General features: G+C 39.9%; 1 long non-coding RNA gene across 2 annotated transcripts; it reads left to right on the top strand.

The window, feature by feature from the left end:
* Nucleotides 1-276: 276 nt before the first annotated feature.
* LOC119914755 lies at nucleotides 277-26,289 on the top strand. Of its 2 annotated transcripts, XR_005446837.1 has the most exons (4): nucleotides 292-377; nucleotides 24,624-24,737; nucleotides 25,874-26,004; nucleotides 26,095-26,289. It is a non-coding gene; the product is annotated as an uncharacterized LOC119914755 (long non-coding RNA). The 2 variants fall into 2 exon arrangements; XR_005446838.1 differs by lacking the exon at nucleotides 24,624-24,737 and having other exon boundaries at nucleotides 277-377.
* The last annotated feature ends 752 nt before the right edge of the window (nucleotides 26,290-27,041 follow it).

The raw sequence follows: 27,041 nt of genomic DNA on the forward strand, positions 1-27,041 counted from the left end.
CACTTGCCTCTGTGTTGAAATGTGCTGTTTAGCCTAAGGTAAATAAAGCTGCCTTCCACACTGCCTCAGTATCTAAAACCTGGCTCCGCAACCCGCACCACATCTTCTGCAGACCTGATCCCGCACGAACCGTTTTTTAAAAATAATAAAGGTTGCACAAAGCTTTGACACGTTAAACTCCCCTGCTGTCTCCAGAGCACATTCACTGCGCAGTTACTCCCCTCCCGACTCCAAACTGCACAAACCCTCCCGCGCCGCACTGCCGCCGAGCGCGCACACACACAAACACACGCGCCCCTCTGTGCAGAGCAGTGAACACCATCACCAGACACAACCACCGTCTCAGGGCGCAGACACAACACCGACAGCCCGGACAGGTGAGTGCAGCTCTCTGCCTTCTTCCTCCTAACCGCGGCGGTGGGGTTTGTTTTCATTTTTTATGTGTCTTCTTTTCCCAAAACGAATCACAGTCACTTAAAAAATTGTACAGCTGTTTCTGGTGTATGTACCGAGGCAGAAACAACCCGCACAGCAGCTGACAGAGGCTCGTTAAGATGCTCAGGGAGCGCGTTTGGATGAAAGCTGGTCACTAGCAGGAGAGGTCTTTTCTCAGCCTGTGTGACAATAACAGGCTGCAAAACACCACACACGCATTTATAAGTTAAAATCCACATGCAGGCTGCAACTTCAGCTCCATGAGCATGAGAAGATAGATGCAGCGATGAGTGCAGTGGATTTAATTGGTTAATTGTTGTTTAATTGGTCTTGACTGGGATTATTGGCTGGCAGAAAGTTCCCTGATTTAATGGAGTTTATCAGTTTAAACCGAATATTGTTGTTGTTGTTTTAGGGTCACAAACGAGCTAAATATTGGAACTTCTTCCATAAAACCATGAGGAGGGTTTTTCTTGCACCCAGAGAAGTAAAAATTGGTTATAAACCGATTCAGTCTTGTCAGTGTGTTGGTGACAAGTTTTTTGCATTTAAATGAAACTTTAAAACATAAATTGCTGGTTTGTACGGAGAGAAAACAGTCTCAAAATGTGTGACAGATAATTCCACATATAAAAGCAAGAAACAAATATGTATTATGATGATTTGAGAATAAATTATAGGGCTTAGACAATTCATGGAGTTGTCTATCAACAGAAAATGAATATATATATATATAATATTATAATATTATATAATTTATTATTATCATTTTCAAGCAAAACTGCCAAAACCCTCTCTGTTTCCGGCTTCTAAAAATGTGATGACTTGTTTAGTTTTATATTTTCAACATAAACAGAATATGTTTGAATCTTGGATCTCCTTTGTTTTGGTTTTGTATCTGAAGCCAGATTATGGCATCTTACATTGATGAGTCATATATGCAAATGTCTGCTTTGTGCTGCGCTGCCAGACTTGAAATGTTATTGAACTTTGAACTGAATGTAATTGGACACTTGAACTTTACACTTTGAAAATGCATGCTGTTCATATGCCAATGTAAGTCCAATTTTGCATGCAGGTGCTCCACCAACTCTCCCCACTAACTTCTGTGCAGAGCTGATCCAAATACCACGCATCACCTTGAACCGTTGTGACGTCGCCTGCGAGGCTCACAGTGGCCGTTTTTCCATCAACATTTTTTTATGCGCATTTTGAAAAGTCGCATTAGAAAAGGTTGATGGAAACTTGAAAATTGGAACAAATCCTTAATTTCGCTAAAAAAAAGTTCGAGGTGGTTTTTGTCTTTGTTGAAAAAGAGTTATTGCGCTAAATGGGAGATGGAAGCACTTTTGCCGAATAAGCTCTGACGTAGCGAACATGTAACTCACGTCTGATCAGTTTCCGCTGTCGGCGTCTTGCCCGATATTCCCATAACGTGCGGAGACATGGCTGGTGGCAGCTTGCCCGCTTGAAACACATTCCTGAGGACCTCTCTCCATTTTTCTAAGATCCATGGCCCTCAGGTTCATGCAACTGGTCTTGTTTCTGGTTTGGAACCCATACGTCTTGTTTATTACAGCCATGTGTAACATCAACTACTGACGTAGGCTAACTATGCTTGCCATACCCTGGTGTATTTGCTCCAAACTAGCTGATGGAAACACACCTATTTCGCATTAACTTTTTTGACATTTCAAAAGTCCGCTTTGCATGAAATTAGATGGCTAGTGTGTCTCAATTTGCGCCCTTCCTACTATTTTGGGTGCATTCACACTGAGAAGTATGGCAAAAAGCAGTGCAGCACTGGACACTTGTCACCCTCAATGGTCGCCATCTTGGCTACATAGCAGTAGAGGAGGGACCGCCAACGGATTTTAAAGTGCTGCAGTGGTTACGATCGTAAAAGTAGAAGTACGTTCATTTTTATTAATATTTAATTAAACTGATTTGAAGTAAGCGAGCAAACAAGCTAGCAGATATTTTGGCGGCTGACAATCATGGCCAAATGGTGGCAAAAATGATCCTCCGGTTACAAATCGCCAATCAAAAGATGAAGAAGAAGAAAAGTTTAAATCTTGCAGTCGTCATATCTGGTTTACGCACAACCACTATCGCGTTAAAACTCGAACAGCGTCCCGTTTGTCTGCCCGATCCATCCGTTCGACTCTTTTATGGCATTTATACATAACAGTATCGACAGTATTTAGAAAGAATCACACAAATATTTTGATGAATACTAAAAAGGAAAAATTTTAGTTTTTGCCAAATAGTTGAATTGGCCCACATGCCGCTATTTGCCTACAACTGCTGTAGCGGTTTTAATGAGCTCTAATAGTTCAGGCTACAGTAAATGTTGCTGGCAGCTCCTGTGAACAGACAGCCTACAGCCTGAGAAACAAGCAGATGTTGTCACGCTGTTCACATCTTACAGTGAAAGACATTGTGGAAAATAATTAACATTTCATTCTTCTTCATTCAGTGGTAACAGATGGCCTCATTGTCTGATTGTCTCCACAGTCCAATCCACAGCACCTCTTCATCAACAACACCAGTCATGTTTCTAATGTGTTCTTTTGAATGTTATTTAACAATATTATTTATGGTGATTGTTACCAGAGACTCGAGTTTGAGACTCGGACTCGAGTTCGACTTAAGTCGCACAGACAGTGACTTCAGACTCGACTTGAGACTCGTCCTTAAAAGACTTCAGACTTGACTCGGACTTGAGGTGCAGGACAACAAACAGTGGCAGCTGCTGTGCCATTCATCATAAACTTTAAAACTTCAAGTGCTGAACGCAAATTTGGTTAGTAACCTGAGGTTAGTGAACATGTTTAGCTCAGCATTGGCCATCTAATGCTAGCTTGCTTCTTGCTTTAGCTACGACCGTTTTGAAAAGATGAACGAGCGTTTGTTTACTTGCCAAACTTGTGGTTGTCGATATACATAATCATTTACCTCCCGCTGGCTGCCATTATTAATTATTCACGTCAGCTGCAAACAGGTTACAGGTTTATTGTTCATCATGTAACGTTACAGTTTTATTTAGTTAACGTTTCACTGGTTTGAGAGTCTGGGAATGTGTTGACTTACAGGAGTTTAGAAGCTGTCATTAATCGCATTGTACATTACATGGTTGTGCTATGTGAAAAAGAGGATACAGGTTTATTGTTGATCATGCAACGTTACAGTTTTATTTTGTTTGAGAGTCTGGGGGATGTGTTGACTTACAGTAGTTTAAAAGCTGTTATAGATGCATTGTCCATCATGCTTCATGGTTGCGCTATGTGAAAAACAAGTTACAGGTTTATTGATGATCATGTGACATTACAGTTTTATTTAGTTAACGTTTCACTGGTTTGAGAGTCTGCAGGGTGTGTTGACTTACAGTAGTTTATAAGCTGACATTAATTTCACATTACATGGTTCTACTCTGTAAGTGAAAAACAGGTTTCAGTTACAGAATTCCTTATAGCTTTGCAGTTTTACAGTATAAGCAGCCTGGATTGACATGAACATTCATTATAACCACGAGTGACTTGACCTCTTGACATGGACTCTAGCTCAAAGACTTGTGAGCATCTCTGATTGTTACAGCATCTTTTCATACAAGGCACAGTGATCCTGATAATGTTGATCTTCAGGCTCCGTCTCTTTTTAGCCACCTGAGCAGGGTGCCTCTATAGCGCCACCACAAGTTATTTTAAGAAATGTTTAGGGAAACAGCTCAACCGATTTCGATATTTGATGATTTTAAAATCTGATATGCAGATATGTTGACCGATATTCTTTCCCCCCTTATTTTAAGAAATACATAACATAAAGATTTTATTATGTTGAGACCATACTAAGATGCAACACTCATGACCTGAGGGAAGGATCCGACTCTCTGTTTCTTTTTTTAATAGCCATAGATTGGCTGTTATTAACCTAGATGCAGATATATCTGCAAGTAGCTAATGTCGGCCGATAATATCTGCAAAACCATAAATCGGTCGGGCTCTAGTTGGCATCCATTGTGCAGCACCTGGGGAGCAATTAGGAGTTCAGGGCCTTGCTCAGTGGCACCTTCGACAGTGGTCCATCCTGGACTCAACCTGCAGCAATCAGTATTGTTTACCGAGCAGTAATTAGACTATGTAGTTAGTGGGACGTTTCATACGTTTCTCCAAACAGTCTCCACAATCTTTTCTGGTAAACTTACCCTTGGGCAGGAATCACTGACCTGCTGTACTGTAGGTCCTCAGTTTGCATTTTCATTAAATATTTCATGCCCATTATTATGAAAGTCCAGTAATTACAATTAAGTCCCAAGTAGGTAACATAATCAATTTTCATAACAACGAAGCACAATAACTCAGTGCAGCATTTGTGTAATAAATCAAACACAGTGCTTTTAAAGTGGGTTTTACATATGAAAATCAGTAAGAATGATTTGGCCAAATTCAATTGGACTCTCATGCAACACTTAGTGTCACAGAACAGACAGACTGACTGTAGCGGGGGCCGCCAGGCGCCATCACCGCCTCCAACAGTCAGCCACTTTAAGGCGAATTCATCATATTGTCAATCCACTGTGCAGGCTAGTATCCGCTCTCAATTCTATGGAAGCCTATTTCTGCCCCAAACAACAACATGAAAATAAGACACAATATGAATTTTAAAAAATGAAGGTGGGTCAAAATAAATAATAATAATAACAAATAATTGCCTCAATATTGCATAATTTTGAAAGACAAAGTAATAAAACCACAACTTTAAACACTAAGGCTGGTGTTACTCTATTTTCAAATACCATGAAAAGACCCAAACCAAGTCTGTTAGTTCATCTTTCAATACTTGTTTTCCTGTCTGTAGCTCTCAGCTCTGAGCCCACTTGTTCCTGTTAAAGACATAAATCTTTAAAAACACCTCACAAATATAATATTTAATGTTTAGAAAGGTGCAGTAATTGCTCACTGTAGTTTTTACCTCAAACAAACAGGAGAAAATATATATGTATTATTTGCTTTTAAATATGTTTCTCCTGTAGATCAACTCATTAATATCATCCCTGCTGAGTCAACACACATAGAAACACTGAAGACAAGAAGACTTTCGGTACACACCGTCTCATCCAGTCGCAGGTTTTAATGTAGCAGACCACAGTTTTTTTGCAAGTAGTTTAAACCCTTAATTTTGTGACTATTTTGTGTAAACTCACCTTAAAACTTTCACCTCAACAAACGCCCCCCAAGAGCAGCTCAACACCCCCCGTTTTTTATTGCTTCCAGCGCCCCCCTTCAAATTCTGAACGCCCACTGAGGGGGCGTTACCGCGCCGTTGAGAAACACTGCTCTGGTGAGTATTTGGGGCAGCAGCACGGCGTATGTTGAGTCAGAATAAACTACAGTGTGTTAATGCTGATGAAGGAACATTTATGTTATAACTTGAGACTTCCGCCAGCCACTTCAATAAGTCAATTACCTGAAGTGTTGAACAGTTTAATCCAGAGAAAGAAAGGTTTGTGTCATAGAAATTGAAAATTGTGAAAGTGGATTCTCATTCTTATCAGTTCACTGGCATAAAAACCACAACTAATGCTGATAAATAAGCTAAACAAGTTTTCACAAGGGGAAAAAGCCTGGAGTGGTACTTATACAGGTAGACTGCTCCTGCTGTGCTAACATGTGTATTGATTTATGGGGGGTATAATGAAGACACCTTTCAGAGATTCAAAATAAATGACCTCCTTCACACCTTCCATTAAAATGTGTCTTGTATCTGGATTGTATCTTCACAAAAAATGCTGTATAACTACAGACTGTATAATAACTTTCGGAGCTTCGTTTTCCTCCATGGATTATACACCATATTTTTTTCTCTCTTCAGCGATGTGCCGACGTAATAGCTCAGCCGTAAAGGGAAACTTCCGCCTGGTGTCGAGTTAACCGTTCACACAAAACATGAGCATGTTCAATGATCGACGCCAGAGACATTTTATAGAGGAGACGCTCCACTTTAAGAATCCTCTGTACAACTCTATGGGGAAAGCCCATAACGCGAAAGATGGCGGTTTTACTGCCAGGTTCATTTTCACATACGAGGAATTTGCCTTGGTATAAATTGGTGCTTACAGCACACAAGAACATAAACAGAAATATATAAAAAAAAATAAGGAGATCAAAAAAGTGTACAAAAATTACAATAATACTATAATACAATGCTGACAAGTATGTTATCCCGCCCCACTAGATAGCCAATCGTCTGCTTTGAACAGCCGAGGCGGGAAATATTTTTCAGTCAATCATGTGATTCCACTGACGTAAGTGTCTACTACGCACGTGACACTACTATCGCGCATGAATAGTAAAACCTTTGGGGAAAAACACTTTTTAAACTTATTTTGGGGCAAAGTCATCAAACTTTTCCAGCGTTTTTTGTCAGATTTTACTTGACGTGACTCTAAACAGGCAGGTTTTATGTCCCGGTGACCAGTGAAAGTGCCGTTATGGCTCTATCCACATTCATTCAGACAGGAGTCTGGTCTTGTTAGTCCAAAATAACCGCCTGAAGGCGTTGACAAGATGGCTACCGAGTGGCAGGACTTTGTCGGCACTCTTAAAGCGAGGACGTATTTCCACCCACATGGTTGTTTTATGTGTAGTTAACAATGCATTTGCATTTACACGTGTTCAATGTGGTTGCAAAAAACTAGCTGGAAACTGGCTGGTTATGGAGGCTGTCTGGTTCTAGAGCAAGATCCAGCAGAAAAGAGAGTGGATGACAGGGAGTCTCGACTTTCTTGTAGGGTCTGTCTTGTATGGGTAGCCGGGTCCCCCTCAGAAAGGAGACTCCTGGAGACCATTGGAGGTAGAATCAAGGAGGCAGGCAAAAATCCATCCCACAAAGATGGACGGAGGCTAGCAGGCCAGTAGCTAGCTCAGGAGGTGGAGCTGGCAGCCGATTGGATAACAATTCCTCCTCAATGCGGCCAGGGGCCAGTTTCACAAAGCTATTTTAGTCTATAGTGTTAGACAGTCTAAAATGTGCTCATAAACTAGTCTGATGTAAGTTAGACTGTTTCACAAAAATAAAGACAGACTAAGTTTAGACCAAAAAAGTTAGATTCCAAACAGCCAAAAAAAAGGAAAATTGTTTTTGGTTTTATTTGTGGTTTGCTGCTGATATTATGGAGAGAGCTATGAGAAGGGAAAGAGGTTTTAGTGGCCGCAGTAACCTACTGGAAATATACAACAATGAGGACTTCATCGGTCGGTTTCGTTGACCCAAGGAGGCTATCCTGAGTCTGACAGATGAATTAGCTGAAGTACTGAGCCCTCCCTCCTCCCGTTTTAGGACATTTCCTCTTAAATAATCCTTTTTTTGGCATTTTGTACCACGTTCTTGGATCTTTTCTGTAAGTCTCTGACGCTCCGCTCAACGGTGGGGTTAACGCCGTTTACTGTCGTCGCAACTTTTATTCAAATCAAGCAATTTAGATGTCTATCTGAAGTCTCATTATCTATTACTGTATATCTAAGCCATAGTCAAAGTCTATCTTTGTGATCCTCTGGTGCGTTTTCACCTGCACTTGCATGAGGTCGAGCACTATCTGATTGCCAGGTGTAAAGGGGGTTTATAGTAATGATGCATTAGTGTCATAATACCTGAATCAATACCGTGGAGTCAGAATTCTCCTTTTTAGATCAGTTAAATTGCTAATAATGTGAATGACCCCTCATATAGCATTTGGCCTCGTGCAAAAAATCACACATCTGAGTTGGCATTTTGTATTTTCTTGTATTCACATTTTTTCAGAATTGTTGAGAAGTAATTTACAGAGAGAGAGAAAAACAAAGACCCCCTTTTTTGTAGGAATCCAATTGTCCTTGATACATCCATGTGTTCAACAATGTCTTATTGTTTTGCAGATTTTATTGGCATGAGTACACTTCAGTTGGTGTAGTAGAAAAATTCTCTCCCTCCAAGAACTGCCTCAAGGCGCTTTCACACTGCCTTATTTTCGGGGAGTATTGCACCAATATGCCGGCTCGCTGCGCTGTATGAAAAGTACCGAACAGGATAAGGAGCTGTTACAGCCTGCATGCCGGTGAAAGCGCACATGGTTGCAGGATTATGCTGCAAAAGTTGGTTTAGTATGAATGAGTGAATGCTTCATATTGGCGGATATTATCATTATATAAAGTGGCTTCGGAGTCTTTCTGTAGTTCTCTGCCCAGGTGAACATCCTCCATTATATCAGCTGATAGTGTGACATGAACAGGTGGCATTCATCAATTTGAAATGAGCCATTTACAACCGTTTGTGCAGTTAAGCGGGCTCGGTGAATTCAAACCTCACAGAGAACAATAAGAGAGGTTTAGAATAATAATTCTCTTAACTCTCAGCTCTACTGTGTGTAGATGAGATCCAGGTCTGTTTAAATTCAAGTCTGTATACCCTGCAAATGCTCATTCATCTTAATGAAGTATAATTGGATGTCTGTCTACAGAGAGTGGACATCTAATTACAATTTGAGTTGTTTCAGTGTACCTAGTGGTGAATGGGTATAATAAAAATCGTTTTAATGAGAATCCCTCTAATGGTTTCCACTGAGGTCCTCAGTGGCAGTTTGCTAACTTGAGCTATAAAGGTTGTCAAAGAGTGATGATTTTACCTGACTGCAATAATGAGACAGTATTTAATTTGGATGAGAAGGTAAAAGAAATACAGGAATTCAATAAAGCAGCCTCAGAGATTGTCATTTTGAAGGCGTTTGTCCAACTCTGAGGAGATAATGGCCTGGATGTGAAGATATGATATTATATAAACAAAAGTTCTTAATGTGTTACGTCCCAAGGTCTAGGGGTATCCAGGATGTAACATAAATGTGTGGCTTCCCACTCTTCCCATTCCCAAGCAATGCCAGAACAAATGAGCTTAAGAAATGAGCAGTGACCAAAACAACAACCAAAATATGACTCCAGCGTCACAACAAATGGTAAAATGACTTTCATTGTATTAAACTCTGTCTTGATACTATTTATGAAAGTCATATTTCACTAATAGCCATTCAGAGTATTTGTATTCTGCAGTTTACAGTGCTGAGTAGTAACACGCTACGTAATTTAGTAATTACATCACAGTTACTAATCCACATAGTGCTCCATAACTTTAACATTTGAAGGTTGGCTTGTTTGCTGTCTTACTTAGGGTTGATACAGGTTTCGTCTGTGTAATTTCAGTAGAGAGACTTGAGCTGCTATATGGTCAGTAGAACTAGAGAGCTGTATGTGTCACCTGATGAATGTTAGCTCTGTGTTTGGTCTCAACATGCTCCTAAGAGAAATAGGAATATCTAAGCTACTTACATTTTTTTAACATTTTATAGTTAGGTCATATATATATACGTATATATATATGTGTATGTATGCATATATATATATAGGTCTAATTTATGTTGAACCAACTTCATTCCACAGAAGCAAAAGAAGACTAAAGACCTGCTCCAAACAGTGTGTGTGTGCGAGAGAGAAACTCTCCTACTTAGTTATCATTACAGCTAAATGTATTTCCTCATGCAACAAATGGAAAACCATTGTTGTTTGTGTAAAGGAACTTAATTATCACATTGTCATGTGTATACGTGTATATGTGTATGTCATGTAATACTGTTTCTTATTTTAATAATTGTTCCTTTGAAAAATTCATGCCATTTCATTGTTTATTAATTATATTTTGTTTATATGTGATTTTGTGCTCTGGCAACATTGCAACCTAAACAAGATACAAGAAAGAGAGAGATCTCATTTCATCTCATGGAAACAAGTTTCTGCCACTACATATCAAAGTTTCCTCCTCACTAGAGGACAAGCTGTCCAGGCTGGATCCTGATCCTTCTCACAAGAGGTGTTACAATAACTATCACAATAGAAAGTAAACTCAATCGTGCGCGTCTTTATTCCCCTGCGGCAAAGTCGCAGACATCAGCCCAAGGATGAGAATGTGATGTCACCATCACAGGAAGCGCTTCTGCCGGCTGCACATACAGGTCCGTGTGTGGCGGTGGCATCACTTACTGATCCTTCAGAAAGGCTTGGGAAAATGTAGCTTGTGTGGAAGCTACCGCGCTACTAGGCCAATAGAAGAGCTTCGTTACTAAAAAGCTGTTTGATTCAGAAAATAGCGACGCTAACACCAAGCTACTGAGAAATGTAGTTAGTGACGCTACTGCCCAACACTGTGTGTGTGTGCGCGCATCCTCATGCGTGATACAAACTTTACTACATACTTTCACACAAAATTCACATTATGCAGTTCTTCTGGACACAAGTTTCATAAACTACAAAATCAAGTCATTACATATGGACACTTGGTCAAGACCCCTTGTTGTCGCTTTTTAACACACTGGGTACCCTTTAGGGTCATTTAGCAAGTTAGCAAGAATAAATATGCTGCTTCTGGTTTGACTTTCCAAAAAAAAAAAACTACTAGTTAACATCGTGAAACAACGCAATTTGGTTAGGTTTAGGCAACAAAACTACTTGGTTAGGTTTACAAAAAGATCACGGTTTGGGTTTAAATAACTTACGTGACTTAAGTGATGTAAGTTAAGTAACATTACTTACATAGCTTATGTAGCTTTCGTAACTTCACAAAAAACAATCAATGTTGACTTTTTGTTTCACACAGGAAACGAACACCAGTTTCCTGGGTGAAAGTCCAGTTTCTAGCCAACCCAATCCACCTCTTTAAGTGGAATTTATACTCCTGCGTCAAATAGCAGTCTACGTAGGCCCGAGCCTGATGTGCACCTACACATTGAGGCAACGCGAACCATAAGAACTGTGATTGGCCGGCTGGGTAGTCTCAGAGCGGACAGGAAGTGCCCCGTGCTTTGACGTAACTTTTACTAGCGGCCAAAACAGTGGCTGTAACACGGTGGATCAATATATTCGACCGTCACAACCCGAGCGAAATGACTCGTTTCGCTGTCAGAATGTGATCCATTTCGTCGATAACATTTGAAAAGGCTACACCTGTATACAATTTTGCCCCCATTCACTTTTCTGCTATTTATATACTACTCCTACTTTTACCTTTGAAAAAATGATGCTATAGGGGCCACTGTGTTACAAACTGACGCCAAGGGGTCCTGATCATGCATCCATATGTGAAAACCTGGGAGAGAGAACAAGTTGACAGAATTGCAAAAAAAACAATAGTCTTTTACACCCAAGAAACAAAAAAAAACATTTGCGTTTCATGGAAATGTCTCTCAGCACCAAATGTAGTGGAGAGAACAGTCTACAGGGGACATAATGGGATTTTTACAAACTGAAAGAAAGGGGATAAAAACCACAGGAGCTGGACACAGATTTAATTTTATTTCATGGCATCTAACACAAACAGCTCTCTGTGAGAGAGAATTTGGCAGCATGAGTCATGCGCCTGCTGGGCTTCGCTCAATGACGGCAAGGAGCATGTCAGTTTAAAATGACAACATTTCAGCAGTTTTCATGCCTGCTGTTCAGTCCCACCCCGGTCAAGCATTTTAAATCATTCCCTAGTTTCATTTCACACTGTTACAGCTCACACTAATTTGTCCATTTCTCTCTACCAAGATCAATACCTAAAATGTACCTGTTTCCCCATGAGGCTGAAATTTATCCCTCATTTTATCTTTATAATGTGGCTTTTTCTGCTTATCCCACTTTAATTTGGGGAAGTTCAACTTAGAAAAAAAGGTGTGTATACTCCTGCAGAGCTGAATAATTCAAGAATAGGCCTTACTAAATATTTGTTATCACTTTTCTGCAATGGATAATTTTTTGGTCTGCAGCTAACGGCTATTTTGCTAATGAATTAATTATTAATCTGCTAATTATTTTCTCCATTAATCATTTTATTTTTTTGTTTACAAACAAAAAAGTGGAAAATGCCGTTATAATTTTGCACAGCTTAATCTTCAAAAGTCTTAAAACCTAAAATTATTAAGTTTACTGTCAGTTATGGCAGAACAGAATGAAAACCTTACATTTGATATTTACAGTGTGTTTATATTCTGTGTGTGCGTATACATATATATATATATATAATCATGAAAATGATGATGGTTGACATGTTTCTGTAATAATGCTACCTAAAATATGTGTTTATGTGTAAAATAACTTTCTAATTGATAATGTTGTATTGTAATTTTACTACAAAGAGCAAGAACTGGCTTATCTTTCACTTATGTCCAAATTTATTGTGTATTTAGGAGAATATTAGCTGTAAATAAAAATATACAATCAACTTTTTTTTACTGAATAACGTGCAGACAGTGACAGTACTTCACCCCCAGTCAGTTTGCAGTATTCGTTCCGGCTACATACAACCCTGACAGCCTCCACCAGTAAGGTTTGGCAACTATTCACTGCTGATCATTAAGCTTTTACTTTGAAGGTATGATAATAATTGAAAGACTTTATTGATTAATCAAGAAAATAATATGCAGATTTACCCTTAATGAAAACTATAATTTGTTGCGGCTCCAACTGCAGTAAAATATATCTGTTAAGTTTTATCACTGAGATAATTCAAAGATATAAAGTGCTTTTTCATCCTTTTACATAACTGACTGTCAACAACCAAAATAGCATCACATTGGGTTAATTTGTGTCAAGTCTGTACCATTTTGATGTAGACTGACAAGTGGGAAGTTATAAATTGAATTAAGCCTAAAGGGAAGGACATGAAAAAATAGTATTTGTGCTTGTGTGAGAGGCGTCAATATTTTTTATCAGCGATCTGAATTCTTCACAATAAATTAAATAACATTTTTGATTAAATCAAGCACATGATGAAAAGGAAAAATAAGTATTATGTGGAGAAACGTAACTATGACCTTCAGACAGTAATCAATATAATCTGTTGCACAGTTTGTATCATAACATTTATATAAATCAGTCACCAATTTAGTCTATAGAGTCTATAATTATCTATTTCATCTATTTATACCAGAGATTTTCTTGAAGCTACAATATGCAATTTATTTCAGAAGCATTGTATGTTATATTTGTTGAAATTCTCTTTACATCTGCACAGCAATCAATAAATCAAATGCTCTGACACACAAATCCTGTATCTGTGGCTGTCGCAGGACTGTAATTGGTCCGAATGAAATGATTGGCTGACCTACGTGCGTGCGCCCTGCCCTGCACTCACTGCACATGAACATGTGTTTTAGCAAAGTGGCTTTGGAGGGAGGCCTAAAGGGAGGGGGTGGATTTGGATTTTGTCTCTTGCTAGTTTCTCCAACGTTACCTACCCCAGTTATTACCTTTTAAAAAAAAAGGTGGAGCATCTGCACCAGTGGTGAGTAAAAAATTCCCCATCTATCCTCGTTTGCATGTGTACAGCTCACACTATTTCCATTTCGATGTGAAAGCATCCCCTACGACGAGGGGCCTGGCGGGGGGCAACTGCCAAGCTTCCCTGCCAGAAACTGAAACCCCATGTTAATTCCTAGCAGTTCCTGGTAGTTTTCTGTGCCGCCTGAAAAGTCCTTTCACAGCAATTTACAGTGCTGCCTACTGTTGAAAACACTTTTCATACATTCCAAGGCACACACCATGAATTATGCCAGCCTTGAAATGTGGCGAACTCTCTGGTGAATTTGGTCTGTCAGCTAACATTCATTTCTGCTCTGTCTGACTCTGCTTGTCTCTAATATGTCTGTTGGAGTGTAATTATGCGCTGGTCCTCTGCTGGTCCGTCAATGATACATGAAAATCAGCTTGATGCTAAATTGACTGGTGCTTCTCTGTCAGGGTTTGCATAATCTTCTCATGTTAAAAGAGTTTGTTTTGGTTTCCTCCATCACTCCAAACCAGTGCCTTAAGCATCTGGGGGCCCATTTCAAGAGCAAAGGTGGGGCCCTACCCGGCCCCTTGATGGGACTGGTTTGCATGAATGTACAACATGACTTTAATCACGAGTCATCCATTTGCGTGCATTAAAACATTTATTCATAACTGAGACATTAAGCTTTAATTTGGTGCCAGTTGGAATATATATAACATAAATTACGGCATCCAAAATATTGCAGAGTGAAAAGTATGCCGACCAGTCCCGGCCTCCCCTACTCAGTCTATACAAGGACGTCACACTAAACGGTGCGGTATTCAATCAATCAATTTTTTTAAAGTGCAGAATCACCATGCAGCATGGTCCCAATAAACTTTATCATTTAAAGAAATACATAGGACAAATATACAGCAAGCAAATAATTTACAAAGAAATTACAAAAACAATTTAAAAGGAAATTACCATATTAAAAACATCAATATTAAAAGGATGTTGAGATTTCATGTTCTTTGTATTAATTTGAAAGGCCAGGATAACTTATACCTAATAGTAAACAACAATAAGAATAACAAGTCCTCCATCCAAAATGACAAATAAGTAATTTGTCAATGCAATACATTTCCCATGCCACTCTAGCCAGGCGACCGGACCTTAATTACGTTAGGCAGGTCATGTGATGCAAGTCACGCGACAATAAGTACGTGGTTAATGTGAAACGCATTTGGTTAGGTTTAGGCAACAAAACTACTTGGTTTGGTTTAGAAAAACATTGTAGTGTGGGTTAAAATAAGAATACGTCAGTCACATGATATGTAAATATCACATGACTTCACACGTGAAGGAAAAACCTAAATAACTCACCACTTGGTGAGACTGCGATAAAGTTTGAGGTTGGTTAGACCCACCCACCCCATACCGCTGCTTAGGTGGACTTTTTCGCTATTTATAAAACGTCGTCACCCTTCTTCTTCCTCCTTTGCTACCGTCGTACGGCCACTAGAGGGCACTGCCACGATAACTGTACAGATGGATCGTAATTACGTGCTGCACACATGACCTGTTTGGTCGTTTTTCTGGGGAGGACAGGCGGAATGGTTATGAACTTATATCTAATTGTTATTAACAATTTGAGAAGATTTTACACTATAGCAGACACCAACATGTGTCAAAGCAGCCACAGCAGGCATGAGACCTGAGGGAGATGAAGAGGGAGAGACAGCGCCTGGAGGAGAGAGAGAGAGAGAGAGAGAGAGAGAGAGAGAGAGAGACCCACGACCAGAACATGATAGTTTATAATAATGCAGGGCAGTGAGGATACAGACCTTTCAGGTTTAACAGAGACTCCAGTCTGCAGTGTAGTTCATACACTTCACTGATTAACAAGATTAGTAGTGACATTGCTGAAAGACTGAAGATTGTGGCTGATTTAAAAATTGAATGTTGATTGAAGGTCTGTGATGGGATGCAAAATCTGGACTCACGTGTGAACGTGACATGCACTAAAATACTTCCACTTCCCTCCTCTACGTGATGGACACACTACTTCCGGTATTGACACTGATTCACTGGCAATGGATGGATAAAAATAAGAAAAAGCGACTGAAGCATATCTTTATTTTGCAGATTGATCGTTGACTGAGCGATAGAGGAGCTGTCATGAGCGTTTGTGAAAGGCTTGTCACGCTTCATTGTAATAATCGGCAGAGTGTGGGAGGATTGTTCTACTTGTTCATATACTCATTTCCACTCTATTTATAAGGCGGGGAAGGATGCATGCAAGAGTGAACAGCGCAGTCAAAAGTGCCAAGGCCGAGGCCCAGATTGAGTCTTGACACACTGCTGCATCGGGTTTGTTAAATAAAGTTAATAAATGTAGCCTCACATCCTTCCTTGCTCTCTCTTCCTCTCTCTCAGAGGCCTTCAGGGGCTTTTAGACCAGATAGCTCATCAATAAACATTTTAATTATGAATATGGAACGACTACAGTTACATCAGATCTGTGTGTGTGTGTGTGTGTGTGTGTGTTTAAATCCCCACTTCCACATGCATTCAAACGCTTTGCTATGTACCTGCAGCTGTGACTTAAAACCCTGTAAATTAACTGTGGAGACGAGGGCCACAGACAATATCAAAGTCTTAAGGAGGATTACTTTTTACTCCTCCTCTATCTCTCTTCTCTCTCTAACTCCCCTTAATCTGTCTTCCTTTATATGTTGTGGTATATTTAATATTTGAATTGGATTATAACCATTAGCAAATGGCACATAAGGGGGTGCTAGCAAGGACCGGACAGAGGCTGCCTGGCTTGTGTCCAAGACAGATCTGCCATCTGCTGGATAAATGGCTGAGCATCTTCCCCACCGTTTCGGCCCTGCTGGCATTAACACACTCCCCTTGTCGGGCTCTGAAAGATCTGTCGAAGATTTCCGAAGGCTTATACCTTAGGGATAAAACCTGATGTGAAGATCAGGGCTATTACCTCACCGTGAGGTCTGTGTGTGCAAGCTGATAACATGATACAAGTTGGTGGAACATGGTGCTGCATTTGATGGAAACATCATTAATCATCCCGCCCCCTCTCTGCGTAACCAGGAGGACATTGTTTATATCGAGCCATCATGGCAACTAACACGTAATGAAGTGCTGAGATGAACATTAGAAACGTGTCTGATCTGATTAATGACACGTTGTAGAATTGAACACAAGGTCTAATGTGAAAGGTGTGTTCTCGGAGGGATTCAAACACAGAATCTGAGCTTCCTTTTCCCCTTAAAAAATAAAAATCCATAGACACTTCCAGATCCATTTGCATGCTAATTATGTTTATCTCTCAGCTGTTGCTAGAAATGAGCACAGATTAGCACCTTGCAGCTGCCTTTAGCAATGTAACAAGCACCCATTCAATCCTCTTTCACCCAAAACAAAACAATAATTACATGAATATCTGTTAAAGCAGCATTTGCTTTTGTTTTTGCTTAATTTCCAGACTTGTCAGGCTAAATGGTTTTAGAATGAATACCTCAAAGCAATTGGATTGAGAGGCTTCAAGTATTTGTCATTTGTTTTTGTCACCAGAGCACAGATCTTACCACACGTCTCAGATTGGATGTGATGAGATCGAGATAAGCTCGATAAAAAACGCTTCTTTTCGAAGGATTAACATCACAGACTCATTTTAAAACCAGATCAGGCGGCTGGCAGACCTTATTTAGATAAGACTGTGACTCGGGAAACTTTGAAGTAGCATCAGAGGAGGTGGGGATTGTTGTAACTAGAGAGGATGAGGTTGTTGACGAGTATCTTGTTTGATCTCCGGCAGCCTGTCTTCTTCTGTGTGGGATTGTGTAAGATGGAAAAAAAAAAGGAAGGAAGAGGTTGTTTGTGTGTGTTTGCAGGATTAGGTCCGATATTACTCCCACGGTTTTGGCGTGGCATCTTGATTATTGTCACTAGTGATTGATGGAGATGAAAGAAAGAAGAAATCATTTTTGATCCGTGCAAAACTTTTATTTTGTAATTTGATATGGTTTCACAAAGCTCGACACAGCACATATCCATATCTTTAATAATTCATGAAAAGGTGCAGCTCTGTACTTGTTCTGTGTTTCAGGAACATTACAGTCTGTCCAGTGTGACGGAAAGTGACAGTCAAATTCAATCAGGGGAAGAAGTGTGAATATGCCATCTGCATCAATGTGACAAGCACACAAGCAAATATTTCCCTGTTCTTTGTGCCGTTTCGCCCTTCAATTCGTCCTCTTCTTCTATTTTTTTGTCTGAGCCACTCTCTCCCCCTCTCCCGGCTCAATATTCATCGTGTGAAGTTATTCTCCCTTGAGCTAAGACACTTACAGACACTTAACCTGAGGCTTCATTTCACCCGCACTGCCTGACTGGTCATTTCAACAATCCATATCCTGCAACATGGCAAAGACAGAAGACGCCATGCAGCTCTTTCATGTGTCCACAGGCAGTGTTGTCTGTGCAAAACTGAAAGTCGCACAGTCAAGACTGTGATCACTAATAAGACGCTGATGCCTTCTGATCATATAAATCATTTGTTTTCTGGCTAATCTAATCCATATCAAAGCATCATTCAGCAAAAACGCAACCTCAGAGACGCCTCTATGACGTCGCACTTTTCCAACATTAAGTGATGTAGTTTAATCCAAAACGGATTAAACACTATCTTACTGTCCCAGTTATTCCACACACACAAAACATTGAAGTTATTTTTATCTCTGCAGCCAGGACTCTCGCATTATTACAGCACCCTCGTCTTGCTCCCTTCATTGCCTATAAATTAACGTGATCAGATTTCTGGACCAGGGATATTTTTGGTTTGGTGGTCAGTATGACCAAAAAAAAAAAAAAAATTTTATATATATATATATATATAATATATCATATATGAAATAAAAAAGGGGGACCGTTTCGGTTTCATAATCTGTCAAATATAACTCTTCTGAATGAAATCAAGTCATTTTGAGGTAGAAACTACCTTTCAGTCATTAAGTAGAGGCTGCAGTCACTTTCTGGCAAGTAGAATACTGCATTTTATGTATTTTTGGCCATTTAAAGGTATTTAAGAGGTAAAAAGTAATAGTTGAGTTATATTAAATATAATTTATTTCAATTTTGAGGCAGAATCTACCTTTCAGTCAATTGTGACTATTCCGTAAAAAGAAACGTTGAAGTATCACAAACACATACCTTTGCTATTATCGTGGATATAAAGTGATGTTTATTTTCACGTTATGTCTATTAGATCTAGATAAAATCAGCTGTAGACGTAAATCGACTGGGCGATACAGCTTTAACATGCTGCGCTCGCTAGTTTTCGGCGGACGATCACTTTTCGGCAAGACACCTGTGTGCTCTGCTGTCCAGTCTTTCTGGCCATGTAAAATCTGATTTCAGGTCTTTTAACACCTTGTACAGTCCATGATTAACACACGGGGACATTTCGGAGGACAGCTCCCGACGAAAACGGGGACGTCTGGTCACCCTAGTAATATAAAGTAAATAAATGTACAAGGTGATGACAGCGTTTAAACATTCAACGCATTAAATGCTCTTTCCCTGCAGTACGTTTAAATCTTACACAGATTGCCCTCGAACATGATGAGGTTTCTTCAAGACGGTCCCATGAATCCTAATGTAATGTTAACCGACACGTCTGCATGGAGCTGTAGAAACTCTGTGTACAAATATTTAGCAGGGTGTCTTATTAATCAACTTTACCAACCAAAAACAAAAGTGTAAGGAATGGATTAAACAGCGTGTTTGTCTGCTCTAACATAAGCTCTTTTCTGCCTTCTACATGGATCATCATCAACTTGTGAGGACGCTAGCTCTTTGCCTGTCTGTTTGCATGATATCAAACTGCCAGCAAATGCATATGTTTTAAAACAAGTCAGCTGGAAACTTAAAAATTTAAGTTTCAACCAACTCATCGAGTTAGCGTTAGCTAGCTAGAGCTAATTAAATCTAGCAGCTAGCAGCAGTTGCCATTGCAGCCGACAAAACAGATGAATGAAAAGCTGCTTCAAGTTGAATTTTTGTGGTAAATCTTCCACCGTTATCATTGTACACTGCACATTATGTGCCCTGTGAGAAAGAAGCTTGGGGTGTAGAAACAGCAACGAGGCTTAAAAGTATATTTTAAAAATCTTCCTGTTTTAACATCTAATGAACAGATCTTTCATCCTTGATTCTTTGAACTTCATAACTGGAACTCTGGGGCATGATATCTCATTAAACATAAATAAAAAAGGATTTAGCCAAAGATGCATGCTAGGAAGGACTTGACCAAGATTAATTAACGTGGGTCGGTACTGAGGCAACGCACCTATTTTTTTCAGTAAGACTTTGTAGTGAAGATTTTTTTGATGATCCCCTCCATTAGCCCTGAGTGAAGCTTTATGAAAATACATTACATAATTCTGCATTATACAGTGTAAACAATGAATTTTTAATGGCTCAGATAAAATAAACTTGTAGTAGGTTCTTTCAGTGTTTGTGCATTATGTTGGTATTTTTATTTGACATGTTTGGAAATTGTGATTAAATGTGTAATTCAACTGAGAGAGAAGCGCAATAAAAGAAGACATGATTTGTTTTTAGTTTGGTTGAAGAGCCCTTGCTCTGATGCTTTGTTATGACATTTTCAAATAATCAATCTAATTACAGAGGTTATATGGGAATATTTATTGTATATAGCCTACAGATAAAATACCAAAGAGTAGAACAGATTAGTCCCCATGTGCTTTAAAACCACCTCCATTATGCCTGTACAATAAAGTTGAATCTAATCTAAAAAAAATCTAATCTAAAGGATTTATTTATAAATATAAAATACGAGAGAGAGAGACAGGGAACCGGCAGGTGGTAAAAAACACAGGTAGATGTCTGACAAAATGTAGACGGAACATTGGGACTGCTACAGGTCGTGGTACACTCTGCTTTTTCCAATAAATTATAAAAAGAGTTCCATATTTTCCAGAATTTGTTGTTTTTGTTGTTTTTTCAATTGCCAGATAAAAGCAAATTTCACAGTGAGTTGAACTATGTACAGTTTGAAGGTTTCTATTACAAAGTGAGTTGTCCCAGAGTTGTTACTGCACCAGTACATTAACTGAAACCATTAAAATATTGCTTGTACTGCAAATACTGCTAATAAATAACTTTCCTATTTAATGTAAGTCACTCTACATGGACAGCAAACTAACCGTTATAACCTAATATCATATTACAATTTATACGTTAGCAAAAATTTATATGCAGGATGTGCTTTCACACCATTAATCAAATGTTTCCAGCCATCAACCATGTTGTCTGCAATGTTTCTAAGTTTATGACTTCAACAACTCTGCAACTCGTGTACCATATTCTTTTAAATTTCCGAGTTGTTCTTCCGATGTCAGGGGGCGTTTGCATTAATTTTTCCCATGCGACAGAATTTTAAGCTCTGGGATTTGATGTTTCTTGCCGAAATGCACCTTGAGAGTCATAGTTAACGTAACCTCAAAGTTTTTATGTACACAAGCTTGTAGAGCTACCTTCAACTTTTTCTCAAACAAAGATATATTTTCCCTCTGTGAGTAAATTGAGTATATATTTTAGTGGTATCCCGGATGAACAGTCCTATAATTTAATCCAGAGTGTTACTGTACAGTACAGAAACCAGAATGATACAGCGTTACAGCTCTGTTCGGTCAGGTGAGGTAATGCTATGTTGTCAAAAAATGAAATAGAAAAGGGCACCGTCGTCATCAAGGGGTAAAGTGGCACAGCCCTGGGCCCCCCCTGCCCTCCTCCACGTCCATACAAATTCATGTGTTAGATAACTTCACTGAAAACAAACACAATCCACAAGAAATATGGTGCACTGGCCTAAATGTGCTTACAGTTTATTCTCATACATGAATTCATCGTTATATAATATAAAGGTTTTTATGATATCAAACTCAGCAAACAAATTAATGCATTCTGCCTTCATAGCACAACAAAATGTGCTTGAATGTCCTTGAGTGCTGTTTTGAATTAATATATCAGATCAATGCTTGTGTGTTTGTGTACAGCCTCACCGTCCAAACAGCATAAAATCCATCCTGTATTTTAATTTTATCTGTCTGGTTAACTATATTCATCATCACCCACTTACATCACGTTTATCTGATAATTTATTAATTTTTTTAATTTTTATTTATATAGTGCCAAATCCAAACAACAGTTATCTCTTAGATATCGCTTTTCATAAAAGAGCAGGTCTAGACCGTACTCTGTGATGATGTTTACAGAAACCCAACAATTCCCACCCAGAGCAGCACTAGGCGACAGAGGCAAGGAAAAACTTCAAGCAGGAAAACCTCGAGCAGAACCATGGCTCAGGGTGGGCGGCGACCTGCCTCGACCAGCTGGGGTGAAGGAGAGAGAGAGGGAGAGAGAGAGAGAGAGAGAGAGAGGGGAGGGTACAGATATAGATAGGTACAGATATTTATAGTAGTGTTAATGATAACAATCGTAATGTTAATGATTATAATAACAATAATAACAATAGGACTAGTAACAGTAGTTGCAGCAGAGGGCGTCGAGCAGGAACACGGGGGCAGCAGGTGACCCGCAACCACAGATCCAGACTCCACAGCTCCAGAGCCAGAAACACCTGCAGGAAGTGATAGGAGGAGAGAGGAGAGGGACGAGAAAGCACAAGACTACCAGAAAGGGGAGAAGTTGTGTTAGTAACATGCAATAATGGGATGAGGTTGCAGACAGAGGGAGAGAAAGTAGAGGAGAGAGGAGCTCAGTGCATCATGGGAAATCCCCCAGCAGTCTAGGCCTATAGCAGCATAACTAAGGGATGGTTCAGGACTCACCTGAGCCAGCCCTAACTATAAGCTTTATCAAAGAGGAAAGTCTTAAGCCTACTCTTAAATGTGGAGATGGTGTCTGCCTCCTGAACCCAAACTGGAACCTGGTTCCACAGGAGAGGAGCTTGATAGCTGAACGCTCTGGCTCCTAGTCTACTATTGGAGACTCTAGGAACCACAGGTGCATTCTGGGAGCGCAGTGCTCTGGTGGGGTAGTAAGGTACTATGAGCTCTTTAAGATAAGATGGTGCCTGACGACATGTCCTGATCAAAGATAACTCCAAGATTCTTCACAGTGGTGCTGGAGGCCAGGGCGATGCCATCAAGGGAAATAATCTAATATATATGATAAAATTGATGTTAGCATTGTGGCTAGAACCAATAATCCGCTTAAACAGCTTGACAGTCAGCCTGTGAACAAGTCAAAAAAGCAGGGGCCAATGTTACAAAAACATCCTTAGTCTGATCACTAATATCTACTCACAATCAGTCAGCTGCTGCAGGTAATTTAACATATTTTGATGGCAGGCAAATTAATAAAAATAAAGACAGCTCACCAACAAATCACAACAATCTAACAACACAAGATATGATGGTTTGCACAGATCTCCACTACTGTAACCCTGGAAAAATGTCAAAGTATTCATCAAACCAAAAATGGCTCATTCACTGCTGTAACATCTAATCAGTGTGTGTTGCATCTGTGGAATTGACTTGGTAGCCCCGCCCTAAAGCATCCCCTGCTTTATCGTCTATTTTCCTCTAAATGGGACCATAATTTACTAAATGAACATCATGCTGTGTTGAAGAAGACCTGAAACTAGCGAGTGAGACCATAAACTCACTAGGAAAGTGTTTACTGAGGTAATAAATCAGCTGAGAAGTAGGGTCATGACAATTCACTAGGTGGCGCTGTCGCAAAAAACTAGGGTCCTAGTTATAAAGTATAGGCTTGCACGTGACATATCCCTTGAGATAACTTCCTAGGTTAACGTATTTATAAGAACCCAAACCATGATGTTTTCCTAAATCTAAACGTAACCAAGCTTCAACCGTTTAGAGGGCGTGTCCTATCGTACCGTGGCCTCACAGAAAGACCCACTTGCAGTAATCTCCCACTTCTCACCATCAGTCTGCTGATTCGATCATGCCAACTGTTCACTCCAACACCCCATCCTCCTCTATCAAGCTAACTTGTTGTGCTGTTGTGTACTGATGAATATTTTATTCCACATTCACTAACACACACTTGTCAACCAGCCACTGTAGACACTGATGAAACATGATGACATTCAAAGCAACAGGGTCAACCCCGCCTCTTCCCTTGTCTCAGGAGTTCATCTGTAAAAGCTTTGTGAAAAGTTCTTGAGAGGAAGTGTTTAGCTGGAAAGACTGCTCGTAGTGAACTTTGTGAATTTGGCCATCGCTGGGTTTTGTAGCATCTCTGCAGAATGCTGACATTTCCCCAGTAATTTTAGCCAAGTACGTCAGCCTCAATCTAATGTCGCACATGTGGAGGTGACTGAGATGGGATTCTCAAAAGAAGATTTGAAAAGAAGAAGATCTCAAAAGAAGAATTGTCCTTTCCGTCTGCATAAAGATTTTCACTTAAGGGAGATTTAGCATGAAATATCTAAAACCTTTCACATCGGGCTCCTGCATAATAAGAGTCACAAACAAAAATAGGAAATAAATAGACAGAGACGGAGAAATGCGGTAACAGATGTCACAGGTTTATTTTCAGGGTGTTTTTTGTAACACCTTCAAGATTGTTGTGCTGTTTTGAGTGCTGTACATTTCTGCTTATTCAGGTAAACAGCAAGCATTTTTAAAAAGGTGTGAATGTGTGCATGCATGCTAGTCGAAGAGACACAGAGCAGGAGATAGCGTTTTTCATGAGTGTTATCGCAAGCGGGTGGGAGGTGTAAGTGAGTCAGCGTGGATGTGCAATAACACCTGCGAGTATGTCTCACTCTTTGGCAGCTCGATCCCTCGGGTCTCATGACGGCTGACAGAGGAGTGGGAGAGACAGACTGAGCTGAGAGGGAGGCTGGCAGAGTGAATGGGCGGCTGTCAACTGATTGTATCCATGTGCACGTATGTAAATGCTAATGCGTGTGAGGATTTGATGAATGTTGTAATCAGTGGATGAGTATTGTGCCAGCAGGATGAGGTACTGGATCTTAATCAAACAGTTTACTCAGAGCCGAACGTCACTTTGCCTCCGCAGATAGAGAGGAAAGTTAAAGATAGGGGGACATCATGCACACTGCCTGTTTTATTAGAATTCATGTGTATGTAATATTTACAAACATATAGTGTTTGTGTGGTTTTATGCATACGTATGTGTAAGATTCGTATTTGTTCATAGGAGTAATTGGGGTTTAACAAAAAACTGTACTGATTGCAAAGTCTGGGAATCTAACCATCATATTATGAACCATAAACATATTAGCTACACAATTTATCTGTAGTTTTGTTTTAAATGAAATTAATCACTTTTTTATTGCCCATTGCCTCAGATATAAATGAACCATTCACCTGCATTCTAGTCTGCATTTAACATCCTCTATGCCGATTCCCATGTTTAGAAATCGCAAAATCCATTGGTTTATGTAGGTTGGGATGTTCATGCTCGCTCCCGAGAACTGTACACACAGCGACAAGACCACAGCTAACACCAAATAATTACTCACTTTTTGACATTTAGGGTTCCGTGGTCAAGTTAGCAACAATAAATATGAAGGTCTAGTTAGACTTTCAAAATAAATGTACTTGTTTAAATTGAGAAAAGTCGCAATTTGGTCCCCCCCTGTGCATAGAAGTAAGACGTTAAGGGGCTCCAAATTGTGTTAGAAAACTGACACCAACGGGTCTTGACCATGCGTCCATATGTGACGAGCTATAACCTCGCCTCACGTCGTTACGTCAGCTTTACCCCAGTATATTTTATAACTGTTGGCTCTTCTTAATGATCCCTCTCCAACAAAACTTTTATTCTTATTTAGATTTTATGCTTCTGGCTGAGTCAAACCGGCAGTTTAAATTGAGTTATATAACTAAAGTTCAGGAACAGGACCTCTCTCCTACTAATTCGACCACCTGTGCCTCATTCAATTTCTCCAATCACACCGCCCTTGCTTCACTCATTACATCCACCTGTGCCTCTCTAATTCAATCACATGCGCATTCGTAAATAAGCCTGTCTAACGCCTTTCTGTCCCGTTTCTCAGATCCCTCACATCTTTTAATGGGCTGCACGGTGGCCCAGTGGACAGCACTGTGGCCTCACAGCAAGAAGGTCCTGGGTTTAGACCTCGCTCAGGCCAGGCCTTTCTCCATGGAGTTTGTATGTTTCCCCCAGGTGCTCCGGTTTCCTCCCATCATCAAAAACATGCACACTAAAATCCATAATTCTGCCAAAGTAATCGTTTTGTCTTTTTTTCTACAACAGGAACCACGGGGGCGGGGGGTGGTCGATAAGCAAGCCGCTTATCGAGATGAGCCCCCACCCTGAGTCTCGACCCCTCCGGCCACCAAACCCTTAACAACCTCCTTCATCCCTCCATTCTCAACCCCTTCATCACTCTTCCCTCGATCCCTCCATCATAATACTCATTTTCTGAATAAACTACCTTTTCATACCCCACATTGGCGTGGTCTTTGTTAGTGAAATGAGCAGCGCGCCTCTAAATTTGGTGCCCTCTTCAATTCATTTAGCAATGTGCCTCCTGATATCTCCTTCACAAATGATTTGGTCAACTATTTAAACCTTGTGTTCCTTAACCCTTGATATCTCATGGTCCCTCTGAAAAACAGACAAAACTTAATATCTGAAAAGCAGCCCTGGTAAAATGCAAATATCAGAAGCTGCAATGGGGAATGCAGGAAAAATAAATCTGGTCTCCAGGTCCACTTCCATGAAAGAGCTACTGTCCCCGTAAAACAGTTTGGTGAAAGATGCAAGAGCTTGCCATTTCAAAAATCTTATTGCTGCCCACCAGCACAATCCCAGTTTATTTTTTAAGACTCTCCCTGCCTCTCCCTGTGCAGATTGTGATGCAGATTGTGAGACATTTTTATTACACTTTGTCGTTAAAGTGGAATCATTAAGAGCCAGTATTAGCCCAAACCCTGCCTTTTTAAATGTTGTTCACCCTACCCAGGATCCTTGGAGTTACTTTCTTTACTCCATTACCTTTCTTCCATTACCATGGCAGAACTTTTAGAAACTACAGTATGTAGCAGATAAAGTAATCCTCTAGCCCTCTTGATCTGATCCCAGCAAGTTTTTAATTGAAGTTATGGAGTATATTAACCCCCACTTGCTTTTGTAACATTGATTTCTAACAGCTCACTATCTCATGGTTGTGTCCTGCATGTGTACAAGATGTCCTAAAA

The sequence above is a fragment of the Micropterus salmoides genome, unplaced genomic scaffold (genome assembly GCF_014851395.1).
Source record: "Micropterus salmoides isolate LMB-PRFRI ecotype aquatic unplaced genomic scaffold, ASM1485139v1 Ms_hic_scaffold_20, whole genome shotgun sequence".
Lineage (NCBI taxonomy): Eukaryota > Metazoa > Chordata > Actinopteri > Centrarchiformes > Centrarchidae > Micropterus > Micropterus salmoides.